We start from the raw sequence: 13,831 nt of genomic DNA on the forward strand, positions 1-13,831 counted from the left end.
TTCTTAGAACCTATCTAGTGTAAGGGAATAGAAATTTAAGCCCATACTGTTCTAGCCTTCTTTGTGGGCAATGAAAATACACAACACCAACTCCCTTGATTCATTTTGTTTCACTAAAAGTAACTGATAACCTTAAGGTATTTGAGAAGTTCACAGCTGAGGGACACAGCTCATTAATGGGCTGAAACATGACTGTGGAAGGATGTATCTTTTGCCCTTCCTTCATGTATTACATCACGGAATGCTTATTTATCAGAGATCCTTTCAACCAGTATATCATGCCTGGACTTTAACATAAAGTTACATGGCCTACTACATATCTGGAAGAGATGTAATCATTATAACGAGCTCAAAAATTCACTAGACTACCATAAATGTTGAAATACTAAGTCTCTGGCAGGCCCAACTGGTAAGGATTTTTTTTTATTTTATTTTTTTTTCTTTTTCCCACCCTTCTCCCCCTCCCCCCACTCCACTCCCCCCACAGAGCAGTCCGGGTTCCCTGCCCTGTGTTAAGTCCTCCTCCGTCCATATCTAGGAAGGTGAACATACAAACTGGCTAGGCTCCCACAAAGCCAGCAGATTAAGTAGGATCAAAACCCCGTGCCATTGTCCTTGGTGTCTCATCAGCCCTCATTGTTCGCCATGTTCAGAGAGTCCGGTTTTATCCCATGCTTTTTCGGTCACAGTCCAGCTGGCCTTGGTGAGCTCCCCGTAGATCAGCTCCACTGTCTCAGTGGGTGGATGCACGCCTCATGGTACCGAATTCTTTGCTCATGTTCTCCCTCCTTCTGCTCCTCCTTGGGACCTTGGGAGCTCAGTCCAGTGCTCCAGTGTGGGTCTCTGTCTCTATCTCTATCCATCACCAGATGAAGATTCTATGATGATATGCAAGATATTCGTCAGTATTGCTCTAGGATAGGGTCATTTCAGGTTCCCAATACTCAGCTTCCCAAGGAACTAACTGGGAACCTCATCTTGGGCACTAGGGAGCCCCTCTAGGGTCAAGTCTCTTGCCCACCCTAAAGTGGCTCCATTAACTAAGAACCGTGCTTCCGTGCTCCCCCATCCAACCTTCCTTCATCCCAATCCTCCCCCTTCCCCAAGCTCCCCCCATTCTCCCCCTCTCCCCCCTCTCTCCCCATCTCCCCTTACCCCCATCCCACCCCACCCCCAAGATCTCAATTTTCTCCCCGGCAATTTTGTCTACTTCCCATAGCCAAGAGGACAACTATATGCTTTTCCTTTGGTTCACCTTCTTACTTAGCTTCTTTGGGATCACCAAGTGTAGACTCCATGACCCTTGTTTATGGCTAGAAACCAATTATGAGTGAGTACATCCCATGTTCATCTTTTTGGGTCTGGGTTCCCTCACTCAGGATAGTGTTTTCTATTTCCATCCATTTGCATGCAAAATTTGAGAAGTCATTGTTTTTTACCGCAGCATAGTACTCTAATGTGTAGATATTCCACACTTTCTTCATCCATTCTTCCATTGAAGGGCATCTAGGTTGTTTCCAGGTTCTGGCTATTACAAATAATACTGCTATGAACATAGTTGAACAAATGCTCTTGTCATGTGATAGGGCATCTCTTGGGTATATTCCCAGGAGTGGTATTGCTGGGTCCAGGGGTAAGTTGATCCCGAATTTCCTGAGAAACCGAAACACCTATTTCCAAAGTGGTTGCACAAGATTGCATTCCCACCAGCAATGGATGAGGGTACCCCTTCCTCCACAGCCTCTCCAGCAAAGGCTATCTTTGGAGTTTTTTATTTTAGCCATTCTGACAGGTGTAAGATGATATCTCAAAGTTGTTTTGATTTGCATTTCCCTGATTGCTAAGGAGGTTGAGCATGACCTTAAGTGTCTTTTGGCCATTTGAAATTCCTCTGCTGAGAATTCTCTGTTCAGTTCAGTGCCCCATTTTTTAATTGGGTTAATTAGCATTTTAAAGTCTAGTTTCCTGAGTTCTCTATATATTTTGGAGATCAGACCTTTGTCTGTTGCGAGGTTGGTGAAGATCTTCTCCCAGTCAGTAGGTTGCCTATTTGTCTTGGTGACAGTGTCCTTTGCTTTACAGAAGCTTCTCAGTTTTAGTAGGTCCCATTTATTCAATGTTGCCCTTAAAGTCTGTGCTGTTGTGGTTACACATAGGAAGCGATCTCCTGTGCTCATCTCCTGTAGGGTACTTACCACTTTCTCTTCTATCAGGTTCACTGTGTTCTGACTGATAGTGAGGTCTTTAATCCATTTGGACTTACGTTTTGTGCATGGTGATAGATATGGGTCTATTTTCATTCTTCTACAGGTTGACATCCAGTTATGTCAGCACCATTTGTTAAAAATGCTTTCTTTCTTCCATTGTATACTTTTGGCTCCTTTATCAAAAATGAGGTGTTCATAGGTTTGTCTGTTAAGTTTTGGGACTTCTATACGATTCCATTGGTCAACTTCTCTGTTTTTATGCCAGTACCACACTGTTTTCATCACTGTAGCTCTGTAATAGAGTTTGAAGTCAGGGATGGTAATGCCTCCAGACAATCCTTTATTGTATAGGATTGTTTTGGCTATCCTGGGTTTTTTGTTTTTCCATATAAAGTTGATTATTGTCCTCTCCAGATCTGTGAAGAATTTTGATGGGACCCTGATGGGGATTGCATTGAATCTATAAATTGCCTTTGGTAGAATTGCCATTTTTACTATGTTGATCCTCCCAATCCAAGAGCAAGGAAGGTCCTTCCATTTTCTGGTATACTCCTCAATTTCTTTCTTCAATGCCTTAAAGTTCTTGTCAAATAGATCTTTCACTTCCTTGGTTAGAGTTACCCCAAGATATTTTATGCTGTTTGTGGCTATTGTGAAAGGTGAAGCTTCTCTGATTTCCCTCTCTGCTTCCATATCCTTTGTGTATAAGAGGGCGACTGATTTTTTGGAGTTTATCTTGTATCCTGCCACATTACTAAAGGCGTTTATCAGCTGTAAAAGTTCTTTGGTGGAGTTTTTGGGGTCGCTTATGTACATTATCATATCATCTGCAAATAACGAAAGTTTAACTTCTTCCTTTCCAATTCGAATCCCTTTGATCCCCTTATGTTGTCTTATTGCTATTGCTAGAACTTCAAGTACTATATTGAAGAGGTATGGTGAGAGTGGACAGCCTTGTCGTGTTCCTGAGTTTAGTGGGATGGCTTTAAGTTTCTCTCCATTTAATTTAATGTTAGCTGTCGGCTTGCTGTATATAGCTTTTATTATGTTTAGGTATGAACCTTGTATCCCTAATCTCTCCAATACTTTTATCATAAAGGGGTGTTGAATGTTGTCAAATGCTTTTTCAGCATCTAATGAAATGATCATATGGTTTTTTCTTTCAGTTTATTTATATGCTGGATTACATTGATAGATTTTCGTATGTTGAACCAGCCCTGCATCCCTGGGATGAAGCCTACTTGATCATAATGGATAATTTTCCTAATGTGTTCTTGGATTCGGTTTGCCAGTATTTTGTTGAGGATTTTTGTATCGATGTTCATGAGTGAGATTGGTCTATAATTTTCTTTCTTGGTTGAGTCTTTGTGCGGTTTTGGTATCAGAGTAACTGTAGCTTCATAAAAGGAATTTGGCAATGACTCTTCTGTTTCTATATTGTGAAATACATTAAGGAGTATAGGTATTAGCTCTTCTTGGAAGTTCTGGTAGAATTCCGCATTCAAACCATCTGGTCCTGGGCTTTTTTTGGTAGGGAGGTTTTTGATAACCTCTTCTAATTCTTCGCGACTAACAGGTCTATTTAGATTGTTCACCTGGTCCTGGTTTAACTTTGGTATATGGTATTTATCTAAAAAAGTGTCCATTTCCTTTACATTTTCCAGTTTTGTGGCATATAGGCTTTTGTAGTAAGATCTAATGATTCTCTGAATTTCCTCTGTGTCTGTGGTTATGTCCCCCTTTTCATTTCTGATCTTATTAATTTGCAAATTCTCTCTCTGCCGTTTGATTAGTTTGGATAGGGGTTTGTCAATCTTGTTCATTTTCTCCAGAAACCAGCTTTTTGTTTCATTGATTCTTTGGATTGTTTTCTGTGTTTCTATTTTGTTGATTTCAGCCCTCATTTTGATTATTTCCAGTCTTCTACTCCTCCTAGGTGAGTCTGCTTCTTATATTTCTAGAGCTTTCAGTTGGGCTGTTAAGTCTCCAATGTGAGCTTTCTCTGTTTTCTTTAAGTGGGCACTTAGTGCTATGAACTTTCCTCTTAGGACTGCTTTCATAGTGTCCCATAAGTTTAAGTATGTTGTTTCTTTATTTTCATTGAATTCCAGGAAGACTTTAATTTCTTTCTTAATTTCTTCCTTAATCCAGGTATGGTTCAGTAGTTGACTGTTCAGTTTCCATGAGTTTGTAGGCTTTTTGGGGGTAGCATTGTTGTTGAATTCTAACTTTAATCCATGGTGATCTGATAAGACACAGGTGGTTACTAATATTTTTTTGTAACTGTGGATGTTTGCTTTGTTACCGACTATGCGGTCGATTTTTGAGAATGTATATTCTGCAGAGAAGAAGGTATATTCTTTCCTATTTGTGTGGAATGTTCTATAGATGTCTGTTAAGGACATTTGATTCATTACCTCCATTAATTCTCTTATTTCTCTGTTAGGTTTCTGTCTGTTTGACCTGTACATTGGTGAGAGAGGAGTGTTGAAATCTCCTACTATTAGTGTGTGCGGTTTGATGGCTGCCTTGAATTTTAGCAATGTTTCTTTTATGTACGTGGGTGCTTTTAAATTAGGGGCATAGATGTTCAGAATTGAGACTTCATCCTGCTGAACTGTTCCTGTTATGAGTATAAAATGCCCCTCTCCATCTCTTCTGATTGATTTAAGTTTGAAGTCTACTTTGTTAGAGATTAGTATGGCCACACCTGCTTGTTTCTTAGGTCCATTTGCTTGATAAGCCTTTTCCCAGCCCTTTACTCTGAGTAGGTGCCTGTCTTTGTGGTTGAGGTGTGTTTCTTGTAAACAGCAGAATGTTGGATCCTGTTTTCGTATCCAATCTCTTTGCCTGTGCCTTTTAATAGGTGAGTTGAGTCCATTGACATTAAGTGATATTAATGACCAGTGGATGTTAACTCCGGTCATTTTTTTAGTCGTAGAGTTTGTGTGTTTCCCTTCTTTGATTTGTGTTGGTGAAGGGTCTCTAGATGTCTGAGTTATTGTGGTCATTGTTGGACACCTTGGTTAGTGATTTTCCTTCTATTATTTCTGTAAGGCTGGATTTGTGGCTGCATATTGTTTAAATTTGTTTTTATCCTGGAAAATTTTATTTTCTCCATTTATAGTGAATGAAAGCTTGGCTGGGTATAGTAATCTGGGCTTGCATCCATGGTCTCTTAGTTTCTGAAGTACATCTATCCAGGACCTTCTGGCTTTCATGGTTTCCATGGAGAAGTCAGGTGTAAGTCTGATAGGTTTACCTTTATAAGTAATTTGGCCTTTTTCCTTTGCAGCTCTTAATATTCTTTCCTTATTCTGTATGCTTTGTGTTTTGATAATTATATGGCGAGGGGATGTTCTTTTTTGATCCAGCCTATTCGGTGTTCTGTATGCTTCTTGAACCTTCATAGGTATATCTTTCTTTAGGTTGGGAAAGTTTTCTTCTATAATTTTATTAAATATATTTTCTGGACCATTGAGCTGCACTTCTTCTCCTTCTTCTATTCCTATTATTCTTAGATTTGGTCTTTTTATTGTGTCCCATATTTCCTGAATATTTTGTGATGAGAGTTTGTTGGACTTCCTGTTTTCTTTGATCAGAGTGTTTATTTTCTCTATGGTATCTTCAGAATCTGAGATTCTTTCTTCTATCTCTTGTATTCTGTTGGTTATGCTTGTTTCTGTATACTCTGTTTGTTTACTTAAATTTTCCATGTCCAGCCGGCCCTCTGTTTGTGTTTTCTTCTTTGCCTCCATTTCAGTTTTCACGTCTTGCACCGTTTCCATTCTCTGTTTGATTGTTTTTCCTTGGTTTTCTAGGGTATCATTCACTGATTTATTCAGTTCTTCAAACTTTCTGTTATATTTCTCATCCATTTCTATAAGGGCATTTTTTACATGCTGTTTAAGGGCGTCAATCACTTTCATGAAGTCGACCTTTTCTACTTCTTCTTGATTAAGGTGTTCATGTCCTCCCGATGTGAGGTCGCTGGTTTCTGGTGGCTTCATGTTGCTTTTCAGCTTGTTGGGCGAATTCTTGCCTTGGCGTCTACCCATCTCTTCTTCCAAATGCTCCCTTATGGATCTTCTTTACCGGATCAGGTCTCCTTGCCTACCCAATGCTTGATCTCCCCAACGTTGTCTCTCCCCAATGCTGGGTCTCCCCAAGGCTGGGTCTCCTGGCGCCGAGAGATCAGGCCTCCGTGCTGATGGGCAGGTGGCAAACAACGCGCCTACCCTGCTTGGTGCAGGCAGGCCAAAGAAACAAAGGAACTCCCGCCTGCTTGGGTGCCCCGAGGATTCGGACCCAGTGCCCAGACAGGCTGGGCTGGGTGATGTTATGTGCAGAAAGAGGGCGGTGGGGCAAATTGGGGAGGGTTCTGGATGGAAGCTGGGTGGGCTAGGAAGAAAGAGGAGGTATGCAGGGAGTGGGGGCCCTGCTGAGATCTCAAGAAGGATAGGGGGCCAAGGAAGCTCTGAACTCCCCTTCCCGGGCTGGCACCGCAGGGTCAGAAACTCACCCCAACGCTGGGTCTCCTGGCGCCTAGAGATCAGGCCTCCGTGCTGGTGGGCAGGTCGCAAACAAAGAGCCTACCCTGCTTGGTGCAGGCAGGCCATAGAAACAAAGAGACTCCAGCCCGCTTGGGTGCCCCAAGGATCTGGTAAGGATTTTTTCATCAGTTGCTACAAGGCAAATTCATGAAAACAGATTAAGAATCTACTTTCTTTTAATATTCAAATACCAATGTACAGCGTCAAGGGAAAAAAAAGAAATAGGAACTAAATTAAGAAACAAAGTCAATTCATGAAAACCAAGCCCAATACAGCATAGATGTGATTTACATCACATATTTAATAGTAACTGTCATAAACCTATATTATATGCTCTAACAAAGTGAAAACTTTCAACAATGAAATAGAAAACATCCGCTTTGGAATAGGTAATCTTTCTTTCCTCAGTAGGTTGTTGTTGATACACAGACTCATAACTTGTTGAAGAATTGACTATTATATGCTCAGCCTCCAATTCTCAGAAACCTTGTGGAAGAGGAAGCAGGAAGAATATAAGAGCTTGAAAGGAAAGGAAAGTACCACAATTTTTTTTTTATTCTGGACATGACAAACCCACTGGACTCATGAAATCAAGACAAATGTGTTGACACACACAAGATTCAACCCTTTAACATACCATTACGAATAAAGGAGAGGCTTGGGAGGCCTCCTTTTTCCTTGAGGGATCATTGGCAGTTTATAATTTCTGAAGGAGAAGAAGACATTTGTTAGTTGACATTAAGTTAGCTGTCTATGATCTAGGAAATAATCTCCACCAGTGCTCATAAATATAACCTTAATTCAAGTTAGTGGGTCACCAAAAATATGTGAATGTAAAAGAATTTGTTCATAAGAAGATGGGGTTTATCAGCATTGGGATATGGCTAAGGAGAGAAGTAAAGGTAAAAATTATCAAAACACAGTATATATGTGCATCACATTGTCAAAGAAACAAAAAGAAAATTTTATACATACATACCACATTCTTTGATCAAAGTCTCCTTATTTTCACTCATCACATTTCTTTCCCTAGAAAAGCTCTTCTTCCCAAGTTCCTTTTCTAGTTTCCTATCTTTTTTGTATGAGTTCCTTAATTTAATTAGGGTCTCCTGACGAAGCATAGGCAGGGGTCATCTGTTATTTAGTTGAGCTAGTGCAGCATATTAGTGATTCTAACCTTTAACTGCAGTCATTTGTTTGCAGCACATCGATCGGTTATGAGTCATGCACTGTCACCCACTCGAAACAGAAGCGTCTCTGAGCAAAGCTGGAGTTAAAAGTAAAAATAAACAAAATAGAGATTAAAACAAAGCTGCACAAAGATGGAAGATACACAGAGAATTTTGATACTGTATGCTGTTGTGCTCTCTTTGAATTGTTTGAATGCTGAGGAAAGAGCAAAAGCTACTAAAAGATATTTATTTATAAATGTTGCTGAGCTAATCCAACATAGATATTTTGATGCCTTGACTTTGAAATTTGGATCTAAGGACATGATGCTTTGGAAAGGAGTTTCTTATTTTGTTTTCACAGAGGATGAGACGCTGTTCATTTCTTCTATTCCGATTTGGTATGATGGACCACGCCCCCCTGAAGGGTTGTTGTGAACATCTCCAGAAAATTGCTTCGCTCAACTGCCAACTGAGAAGAAACTAGCACACAGGTTATACCATGAAAGACCTAATTAACGACGCCCCCATTCAGCAGGAAGCAGTTTGGAGAGAAATAACTGCGCCCATATTCCCAAAAAATGTTTATAAATGTTCTTTTACATTTAAAGGGGGATATGATATAGGTATGAATAATTTACATTAGTATAGATTTTGCTTTATTGATAGAGATTTAAGGTCAATTTTGTTATATGTATAAGTGTTTCTGATTTTGATTAAGGTATTGTGATTGTGTAGTTCATTTAAATATGTACTGTATAATTAAGAAATATAGGTGTTAATGGATAATCATTGATAATAGTAAAGCTTGTAGTCATGTTAGTTAGATTTTCTAGATATATAGAGATATATTTTAGATAGACATTCTTCATGCCTTTCAAAGATTACAGAATAGGACATTTAATGTTTTAATAACTGAGGACTTTTCATGACAATGAGACACTCTGCTCCTGGCAGCACCAATCTACTTCAAGAGGAAGATGGGCATCAAAAAGGCACCTTATGGAGTTTGATAGCCATTTGGGCAAGAAACTGCTCTTGCCTGGACTATTGCATAAACTAGACACAGAGAACCCGCAGAGAGAGGACTACTGAACTTGCCTAAGGTGAGATGATCTTTCGGGGTTCCTGATTCATTTTGAAAGAGTCTGCGAGACATTCTGCAGGACACAACAGATAGTGACTGAACTGACTTTGAATTTTCCTGCTTTATGGAAATGTCTGCTGGATACCATGGGCCTGAAGGCTGAAGATGGATGCCCCAATGGTACAAAAGAACTTTGGGTGACTGTCCAGGCAGCGAGATGTCTTTGTCATTTCTAGAGTTTGAAGTTTCTTAGTTCTTGTTTACTTAGGTAATATATCTTTCTGGAGTCTTTGATGGAGTTAAGAATAGTTAGTTATAGTTATAGTTTTCCTTAGTTATGATAAAGATTATTGTAACTTTTACTTGATAACTGTTTTGTTATATGTAATTTTGCTATGTTAAAGCCTTTTTTTTTTGTTTAAACCGAAAAAGGGGAAATGATGGAGGAAGGTCATTGGCTAATAAAGGCACTGCCCTGGCCCATTTTATTGGTTAGAGGATAGGTGGGAGGAGTAAACAGAACAAAATGCTGGGAGGAAGAGGAAGTGAGCTCAGAGACTCCATCGCTCTGCTCCTGGGAGCAGATGCCTGAGGGAGACGCCATACTCCCAGCTCCCAGGCAGACACACGCCATGAAGCTCGACCCAGGATGGACTAGGCTAGAATCTTCCCGGTAATATTCACCGATTATTAGAGATGGGTTGATCGGGATATCAGAATTAGCCAGTAAGGGCTAGGGCAGAAGGGCCAAGCAGTGATTAAATGAATACAGTGTCCGTGTAATTATTTCGGGGCATAAGCTAGCCGCCAAGCAGGCAGCCGGGGTGCTGGGAGTATGGCGTCTCCCTCAGGCATCTGCTCCCGGGAGCAGAGCGATGGAGTCTCTGAGCTCACTTCCTCTTCCTCCCAGCATTTTGTTCTGTTTACTCCTCCCACCTATCCTCTAACCAATAAAATGGGCCAGGGCAGTGCCTTTATTAGCCAATGACCTTCCTCCATCAAGGCATTATTTTCTGTGTTTCATAAATGAAGACTAGAAACTCTGAGATAAAAAATATCTAAGAAATAATTAATTGAAATCCTATCTGAAGTTATCTGAATGAGATAAATTTGAAAATATTTTGGTATCTTTTTAAAATGATTTGTTTACCTTTAATAATATAATATTTGTATTAGCTCTTAGAGAATTACAAACCTTGATTATGTTCACCCCTACCGCTTCCCTCAACTCCTCCCAGATCCACTTTATGTCCTCTGTGTTTTTGTTTTAAAAGATATTATCTCAAGCAGCTGTTTGATTCTGCAGCTCATATGATCTTCTCAGACCCTCTTCTATGATGTTCCTTGAGCCTTAAGTGTAAATGCTGTTTTTTAAATGTATTGGTTGGGCTGGGTACCCCATAGTCAGTTGATCTCTGCAGCTTATAGATAGCTTGTAGCCTTCTACAATGATATCTATTTGCTTCACAATGAATCTTGCATCAGGGGTAAGAACTACATCTGTGGATTTAAGAAAAGTTATTTAGTATGCAGTCAGAGGTCATACTGTTTAGAAAACTGCTAACACTACGTTCTCCTATAGCATCCATGGTTCCACCAGGCAGATGTAGTTGACAAAATTTATAGTGCCAAGCACAAATTCCATACTACTGATGAGCCTTAAGTCCAGTTATGTGACTATTGGTTACACCCATGATATATGTGTCACCATTGCACCCTTTGAAATATCTTGGTGTGTCAATGATTTCTGTGGTACACTGTTGTTACATCTGTATATGGCTAGTGTTTTCATTTCTCTCTTTGCAGCTTTTCAGCTTCTTGTAAATATATGAGATCTAGTCCTCAAGCTTCTAGGTTAGATCTTGATATATTCCTCTGAATCCTGTGCCTGAAGTTTGTGGTGTCTTCAATAATACAGTCTCAACTTCTTTTTCTGGAATGCACCAAGGGCAACAACAATAATTTATACTGTTTGTGGGGGTGTCTCTTTACATTTCTGACCAACAACTAAAGGGAGATTTCTGATTACTGATAGTATATTATTTGTTATTTTATGGTTTATGTGGGGAGCATTATCACCTCAATTGTTATAACTTCAGTATATATATAATTTTAAGTAGTAATAACTGACTTCCTCATGAATTTATTCCTAAACATCCTTACTGTTATGTTTCTTCCTTCTTCCTCTGTGTTGATATTCCTTCTTCCCCAGGTAATCTCCACACATTGCTTTTTTTTTTCATTTCCCCCTTCATAGCAACTATGTCCTACTATTTTTTTTCTCTGGTACTTCTCGCCACAAAACATCATGGTTTATTTTTACTTTTCTGATATTTGTGGTTACGTTAGAATATGTACTTTAATCTAAAGATTTAGAGCTAGCATCCACAAATAAGAAAAATTCGATATTTTTATTTTTACTTCATAATTAATTCTCTCAGCATAATATTTTATAGTTCCATCTATTTATCTCCAAGTTTCATGATTACAGTTTCTTTTCAGGTGTAAATAGTATTCTATATTATATATGTACCACATTTTCATTATTCATTCATCAGTTGAAGAACATTTAGACTGTTGATGTTCCATACATATTATTAAGAGAATTCCAATGAACATGACCGAGCAGGTACCTATGGAGTACAATGTCAGGTATTTTGGTTATATGCCTCTCAGTGATATAGCTGGGCCATATGAAAGATTTATTTTTAGCTTTTTGGGAATGTCTCACATTGACTTCTAGAGTGGCTTGCAAATTCAACAACAGTGAAAGAGGATTACCCTTTCCTTACATCCATGTCAGCATTTGTTGTGAGTTGTTTTGTTGATCTTTGCCATTTTGACTACAGTAAGATGAAATTTCAGGTTTTTAATTTATACTTCCCTAATTGGTAAGGATGCTGATATACTTTTGTTTTGTTTCAAGAATTATTTGCTATTCCTAAGACTTATTTTTGCATGGACCTAGACTTTGAGGTAAGAGCGTTCAGTGAGGATAGCCTACATTGCCTGCAATCTGTACCTGGAATTATTTTCAACTCTCTTCATTTTCTGTGACAAAAGTTTGGCATATTCCACAGCATTCACTAAGTTATTAATGTGATCTTTCTTCAGAGGAATATATTAGTTGTTGTGTAATATCCTATTGTGTAAATATACCATATTTTCTTTATCCATTCTTCGGTCGAGGGGCATTTAGGTGAAGAAGGACTCTAAAAAGAAATCCCACAGTAGCTCAGAATTGAGTATAATAAAGGGTTATTTATTTAGGTGTAGACTTACAGATCACAATCCTCTGCATGAATGGGGAACAAGAACCAAATCACACCATAGGAAGAGAGGCTGGACACATGCTCTACATGAGCATATGTAGTATCAGAGGCCACACCCAAGTGGGCAGGTAACTTAAAGGTTACTGGCTGTACGAATTTCTACAGTACCTCCAACTATTGATTAAATAAGAAAGTTTTAAGCCTAATACAAAATTATATACAATAAGAACAAATATCAGGTATAAAAATTAGAATTACAACAGCATAAACAATATCAAGCAAGAAACATATAATAAATGTTTCGATAATTATCCTATCGTAAGGAGTTTAAAACTTGTATTGTAAATAACTTGGTCAAGTCACAAGAGGAAAGTAACTACAGTTATCTAGTTTTCAACCCTATTGAAGACCTGAGAAGGGAAATAATATTACTTGAGTAAGTAGAAAGTGCAATCAAGCAATTTCTAAAATATGCAATTAATAACAGAGACAACTGGCTACCTGGGTAATCACCCAAAGTCTCATTTGCAATGTTGGAGCAACCAACTTTGGCTAAGGCTTAGAGTTACTGACAGACCATTTCAGAGGCAGGAAATTTTTCAAAACCATCTTAACCTGTCTTGGCAAGATTTGACAGTCTTTTTTCTTGTATCCTGCTTGTCCTATCCAGACATCATGCATTTTGTCAGTGATCGAAGCATGGACAGTTCCTTGCCCAAAGACCAGATTTGACAAGAAGAAAACAAACTCCAAGTGGAGTGTCTTCAGTGCTCAACGTTCTCTCAGGAATAGATCAGTGCTGCCAGGAGCAATCGTGTCTCACGTCAACAGAACCCTGAGGTATTTAAATTCCATATTCTACAGCTCTTTGAAGTGGTTGAAAATTACATGGCTATGAAAAATAAAATCTCTATGTATCTAAAGACCCTGATTAGTCTAACTGTAAGTATGACAAACATGGATGACTATTGACCTATAACTCTTAATACCTATATAACTTAAAGACTAAGACTTCATATTAGAATATTGAAAAAAACCTTTAAACAGCTGTGCAACAAATGAGGACAATGATCTCAAAATATAGACAATGTATAATTATCTTGATCAGAGGTAGAAATGTATATTGCAATATGATATTATTTCCTAAAATTGTATCAATATACAAAATATCTTAAGCATGCATGCATACAATTTGACAAAATAAGTTTTCCTAAGTATACAAATATTGTAGATAAAAATAGGAACATAGTTAATATAATTTAAGTTTGTATCAATATACAAGAATCTAAACCAATGTAAATTGCCTATAAATAATAGCTCATGAGTATTTGCTATATTACTATTATTATTAGTGTGAGTAAGCTCAGACTAATCTATTATCCCATTCAATTTTCCTTTTTTTTCAAAGAGATTCCTGAGCTTACATAATTTTTCTCCAACCCAAACTCTATGACTATTATAATCAATCACTAAATGATGTCCCTAACCCTGGGACAAACTTTGTTGGGAGAGGGGACTTCATCTTTTAGAATTACTTCCAGCT

This window comes from Microtus oregoni, unplaced genomic scaffold (genome assembly GCF_018167655.1).
Source record: "Microtus oregoni isolate MIOR12 unplaced genomic scaffold, Mior012 000100F_ref0000014, whole genome shotgun sequence".
NCBI classification, from domain to species: Eukaryota; Metazoa; Chordata; class Mammalia; order Rodentia; family Cricetidae; genus Microtus; species Microtus oregoni.